The sequence below is a fragment of the Humulus lupulus genome, chromosome 2, assembly GCF_963169125.1.
Source record: "Humulus lupulus chromosome 2, drHumLupu1.1, whole genome shotgun sequence".
NCBI classification, from domain to species: domain Eukaryota; kingdom Viridiplantae; phylum Streptophyta; class Magnoliopsida; order Rosales; family Cannabaceae; genus Humulus; species Humulus lupulus.
The window spans coordinates 253,144,605-253,151,711 of NC_084794.1; positions in this window are offsets into that span (position 1 = coordinate 253,144,605).

Genomic DNA, 7,107 nt, shown 5'->3' on the forward strand with positions numbered 1-7,107 from the left:
AGATTACAAAGAAATTGGATTTTAATTAGGGCATAAAACCCCAACAAACTCCCATTTGCACTAATTGAAACAAATCTCTTAATTTTACTAATCTCATTTCTTTGATATGCTTATCAAATGTGGCTTCTGGTAGTGTCTTTGTAAACGGATCCGCAAGATTGTCTTCAGATGCAATCTTCAAATCCTTCACATCTCCCCTGGCTACATATTCTCGAATTATGTGATACTTCCTTTCTATATGCTTACGCCTCTTGTGACTACGAGGTTCTTTCGAGTTGGAAATCACTCCTGTGTTGTCACAAAACAACACAGACAGTTTATCCATTTCTGGAATAATACAAAGATCTGAATAGAACTTCTTTAGCAAGACTGTTTCCTTAGCTACTTCTTACGAAGCTATGTATTCAACCTCCATGGTGGATTCTGAGATTGCAGACTAATTTACACTTTTCCATATTACAACTCCACCCCCAAGAGTAAACACCATTCTAGAAGTAGACTTCCTGTCATCGACATCAGTCTGAAATTCTGAATCAGTGTAGTCTACAAGGTTCAGAACACCACCCTTGTACACTAACATATAATCCCTAGTTCTCCTTAAATACTTCAAAATATGCTTAACTACTGTTTACCAAAAAAACGATGGCTTATGACGTGGCATGTATTTTTCACACGTGGATGACACGTGGCATAATTGAAATGAGGCGGTGCTGTTCGGTTATCGACCAGCTACATATCGCTTCGTCAGGCTTAACTATTAGATACGACCAGGCTGGTCGTATAAGTTGATTTATTTCCTTATAAGATTGTAATCCTATAATAATTACGCTGATTATTTCCTCTTTATTACCTTGATATGCGATTATTAAGGAAAGTTAAGGCCCATTGGCCCATGTAACCCTCCTTGAGCCTATAAATATGCATGAAATAGCTCAAGGAATGGACTTTTGATGTTTGAACCTTTTTACTGAATATTGAGAGAGAGCCTATAGTGTGATTATCCATCGTCTTATTGTAATTCTCCCAAAGTTTGTAAAACTCAAGAACCCTAGTTCTTTGATCACGGCTTTGAGGCCGAACCAATATAAATCATTGGTGTTTTCTTCTTTTCCATTAGATTAAACTCTTAATTGTCGTCTCATTTCTTGTCGTATATTTGACTCCGTGTCGTTGGCCAAATCAAGGGTCAACAACTACTATCTAATGTTCCAGTCCTGGGTTTGACTGATACCTGCTCACTACTCCCACTGCATAACAGAAATCTGGTCTAGCATACATCAGACTTCCAACTACAGATGTGTAATGAACTTTTCTCATTGCATCTTCCTTTTCAAGAGTCTGGGGAGACTGCTTCTTTGAAAGATGAATTCCAATGCGGGATGGTAGACATCCTTTCTTGGAATTTGTCATTGAGAAACATTCAAGCACTTTATCAATGTAAGCTGCTTGAGATAGAGCTAAGAGTCTGTTCTTTCTATCTCTGATGATCTGGATACCTAGAACATAACTTTCTTCACCCAAATCCTTCATCTGGAATTGAGTGTTTAGCCAATTCTTCACATCTAACAATTTCTTAACATGGTTTCCAATGAGTAAGATATCATTTACATAAAGAACCAGGAATATCACTATTTGATTTTCTTTCAGTTGGTAAACACAAGGCTCATCAATATTTTGTTCAAAGCCACAGGTTTTGATTATTTCATCAAACCTAAGGTTACAGGAACGAGAAGCTTGCTTAAGTCCATAAATGGACCTATTCAACTTGCAAACATTTCCTTCTTGTCCAGCTACTTTAAATCCTTCTGACTGATCCATATAAATGACTTCATCAAGCTTTCCATTAAGAAAAGATATCTTGATGTCCATTTTTTAGATCTCATAGTCGAGAGCGACTGCTATGGATAGGAGGATGCGAATGGAATTGAGCAAGGCTACCAGACTAAAATTTTCCTCATAGTCCACCCCTTCTCTTTGGCCATAACCCTTTGCCACTAATCGAGCTTTATAAGTTTTGATATTTCCATCAATACCTTGTTTCTTCTTGTAGATCAACTTGCACCCAATGGCCCTAAAGTCATTAGGTGCTTCCACAAGATCCCAGACGAAATTTGAGTACATGGACTCCATTTCCTGTTTCATAGCTTTGAGCCATAGTTCCTTTTCAAGGCTAGCCATTGTTTGTTTGAAAGACAACAGATCATCATCACTAATGTCACCAACAACCATATTGGTTTCACCATCCAAACCATAGCGAACTGGGTTCCTGGAAACCCTCCCACTACGACGAGGCTCCATCACTGTTTGCTCAGGAATAGTGGTACTTTCTTCATTTAAATCGACTTGTGTTGGTTGGAAATGAAGAGTGGGAATTTCATTATCAACTCGCATTGATGACGATGGAACATTGGTTGGAGTCCATACTTTAACCATCTCCTCTAAAACTACTTTGCTGCGTGGTTTGAAGTTTTTGACATAGTCATTTTCCAAAAAAGTAGCATTTGTAGAAGTAAACACTTTCTTTTCTGAATGACTATAGAAAAGTCCACCCCAAGTACCTTTAGGATAGCCAAAAAAACATGCAAACTTCAGTTCGCGACTCTAGCTTTCCATCCTTTTTCCTCAGGATATGGGTAGGACACCCCCAAATTCTATAATGGCGTAAACTAGGTTCACGACCATTCCAGCATTCTAAAGGTGTTTTGGGGATTGATTTGGACGGCACGACATTGAGAATTTTGTCCGCAGTTTCAATTGCATGTCCCCAAAATGAATTTGGTAGAATTGAGTTACTAAGCATGCATCTTACCATTTCCAATAAAGTTCTGTTCCGGCGTTCTGCTACACCATTTTGTTGCGGAGTACCCGGGGCAGTAAGTTGTGATAAAATCTCAAGTTCAGTTAAATGATCTTGGAACTGCATATCCAAATACTCTCCACCTCTATCAAATTGCAAGATCTTTAACGTTTTACCTAATTGGTTCTGAGCCATTGCAAGGAATTCCTGAAACTTTGAAAATGTTTCTGATTTCTTATGCATTAGGTAAGGACATGAGAATCTAGAGTAATCGTCAATGAAAGTGACGAAATACTCAAAACCACCTCTAGCTTGTACATTCAAAGGTCCACAAACATCTGAATGCAAGTCCAAGTGGATCTTTGGCCCTATCACCCTTTGTAAAGAATGGACGCTTGGTCAGTTTGCCTTCTAGACAACAGATAGGTAATTCACCTAAGGTGAGTTCTCTCAAAGGCCCGTCCTTTGTAAGTATTTGAATTCTATCATAGCCAATGTGACCTAGTCTCAAATGCCATATATACATCATGTTATCATTATCAATCTTTTGACATTTATTGGTCCTAGGTTTAGCTACTTTGAATAAATCATTGTTAAGAGCGAGGGGTTTGTTAGATCGCAGAATATAAAGCATGTTTTCCAAACATGCAATACATAATTGTAATCCATTGAAAGAAATAGATATATTAGAACTTGTGAAAGTCATAACAAATTGTTCTAATTGCAACATGGAAACTAAAATTAAATTTCTACTAAAATCCGCAATAAAAAATACATCATTTAAAATTAAAAATTTATTTTTGAACTTCAGACGAGCTCTTCCTCTAGCTTGGACCACAACGAATGCTCTATTCCCAACTCTAAGCTTTAAGCCGCCTTCGTCCACTTCCTCTCACAATTCAAGAAGCTGTAAAGAGTTACAAACATGGTTAGTAGATCCAGAATCAACAATCTAAACGGATTTATCATTCTATAAAACACATTTTTCTAAGAATTATGAACTTTAATCATTACCTTTGTTTTTCCCTGCTAGAAACTTGGGGCAATCTTGTTTCCAATTCCCTTTTTCTTTATAGTGAAAACACTTACCTTTACCTTTCTTTTTTTTCATGTTCTTACCCTTAGGCGTCTGTGCACTTGGTTGTGCACTCATCTTTGCAGTCTTTGCAAGCTTAGGGTTGTTGTTTTGTCTACTTTTCCTCTTGTTTCTAGCTTTTGAAGAAGAAGCTTCGTTAGCTTCAACCTTAGCTGGATCAGTAATAGTAGTAGTAGTTGTCTTCATTTCTCCTCCCTTACTTGGTCCACCCATGATAGCTCAAAAGTCTGAAGCTCGTTTATGAGCTGCGTCAAACCATAGTTGAGTTTATTCAACACATAGTTGGTGGTGAAGGGCAGGAAAGCTGGAGAGAGACTGTTGAGGATTAAGCCGAATTGCGTTTCCTCATCTATTGTTGCTCCATGCAGTTCAGCTTCCTGAAAGTAGTTTGTCATTTTGATCAGATAATCACGGACATGTTGAGAAGGGGCCATTCGAGCATTGGCATATTTCTTGGTGGCCTCAAAACGAGTTTGCACTGACTTGTCACCAAACATGTCTTGGAGCTGATCCATGATTTCGTAGGCTGTCTCGACATTCTCCATCTTTGTCTTGAGAGTGTCAACCATACTAGTCAACATGTAGTACCATGCCTTGTCATTAGCCACCTGCCAATGCTCATACTTATCCCTCATAGACTTGGTGACTCCTTCTATTGGAACTTCCGGGGATTCCTTAGTCATGACGAACTTGGAGTTGTCACCAATCAACACTATGTTGATTTTTTGCTTCCACTTAAGGAAGTTTCTCCAGTGAGTTTCTCCATCGAAAGTTGAGAAAGGATGGGAGAAGACAGCCATACTTAATACTACCAATTATCAATAAAACAAAAATCAATCATATTTGTTCAATAAAACTCCTATTCACACAAATTTCAAGAAATAGCACAACATATACCAAAAATATGTAAGATATTAGAAAAAATACCAAAAACTATCATATATCTATTTCTTTAGGTTCTTAACTAATCTATGATATCCTTGTCCTAGTTGGCGAAAGTAAAAAATACCACTAGTTAAATAAAGTTGTAAACTTATTTAATAATAGACACCATTATTAACAACCTACTATTCGATCAAAATAAGAAAACAAAATCTCTTATTTTATGAGTTTGACCCACAGTTTTGATAATCAATAGATTTAGTCCTAGTAGTCACCATAGGGGTGAGTCTAGTAGAATTTGACCTATAATTATCTGTCTTTTGAATTGCAACGCCCTAATTTCTCATAGATTACCGAGAACACAACATTGGGTCATAAGTCATAAATATTGCTCTTTTATTGAATAAAAATTGAAAATAAATACATACATGGATCCATGGTTTTTTATTAAAAAAACAAAATAATTGTCTTTAACACAAATATGAGCAACATTTAAATAAAAACTTTAAAATAACATGCTTTAATAAAAATAGGCCCGCTTGATCTTCCTTGACTATATGGTCCCCACGAGGACATCACGAAGCTCTTAGATCCCCACTCGCCACCAACCTTTCTATCCTTAACTACCTGAAATAATAACATCATAAGGAGTGAGCTTCTAAGCCCAGCAAGGAAAATACAAACAAAAGTTAGTCATATAATCATATAATCAAACATATCATAAATTTCACCAAAGTCATACCAAAATTTATTTATACTAATCACACAACAATAAACCCTAGGTCTTATCATAACCTAAATCATATCATAAATCATAATCTAAGTCATAGACACAAATCATAAGTCATAGATCATAAATCATAGGTCATAAGTCATAATCATAACTATAGGTCATAGGTCATAATCATAACTATAGGTCATAGGTCATAAATCATAATCATTATCGTAACTATGGGTCATAATAACAAGTCAGATATAATAAAAAGATAAGTGTTTGTACAAGGGGTGGCAATTTAGCCCCAGACATAAGTCCGTCATACACCGGACATCACTTAGGTTCGTCATAAAGTTTTGGCAACTGAGCCTACCGGACATAGTCCGTCATACATCATTGGACACCTTAGGTCCAGACACACTTACCTCTTTATTATACCTAATATGTTAGGTCATACAAACATAAACTATATCATAAACTACAAAAACTAGGTCATAATACTAAACTACCTAATTTTCCTTACAAAACTGGAATATTGGAGACAAGAGCTGGATTGGAACTCCTAAAACCAAACATAAGAAACCATAAGTTTCTAAAGAAATGAAGTTGAAGAGAAGATCTAAACCATCATTATAAGAACTTACCAAAAACCTTATGTTTCAAAGGAATTGAACACCTAACCAAAAGTCACTATCACAAGTTAGGATTTGAAGAAAAATGAAAAAATAATAGAAACTATAGTGAACTAAACCTGAATATAATAACTACCTTGGATAGCTTAGAACCTCGATCTATACCTCGAACACCGAAATCACACAAAAACTTACTTCCCAAGTGTTTATAAAAGCTTTAGATTTGAAAGCTTTTGTAACGCCCTAAACTCTAGGGACCTTTACAGTGTGCCTTTTTAAACAGTGCTAAACTCGCTAATCGAGTCATTTAGCCATAATCTTGTAACTAAGTATGATTAGCGGTTTAGGGTTAAAAAATTTGGTTACGATATAACGTTTCATTAAAATGTTTACCATATACATTAGGATCCCAAAAATGTAATTTAAAGGATAATTACAACAAAATATTTACAACCGGCCGATCTAAGTGGAAAAATAGGGTTTAACCCTAGTTCCTCTTTAAACCCTCGGCCGTGGCGGTCGAGCAGCCCCATATGTACACATCGTCACCTAAGCTCTCCAACTCAAGGATGGTCCAACTTTCTTTTGCCTTTACCTGCACCACATAGCACCTGTGAGCCGAAGCCCAGCAAGAAAACTTAATATGCTCATGAACAAGTAATAACGTGTTACTCAATCATAATAGGCATGCCTAGCAGTAATAACTATACTCATGCATGCAGGCAGGTACAAATAAATGTTTGTGAAGTCCTGCGCTCTGAGTAGATGACTAATAAGTCTCTGGCTCTAAGGTAGATGATTGATAAGTCTCTCTGAGGTAAATGGCTAATAAGTCATTCCTTGAAAAATTGACTAACAAGTCACTCTCTAAATAGATGACTGATAAGTCTATCTCGGTCAGATGACTGATAAGTCCATCCCGGTCAAATGATTGATAAGTCCATCTTAGTCAGATGACTGATAAGTCTATCCCGGTCAGATGAGT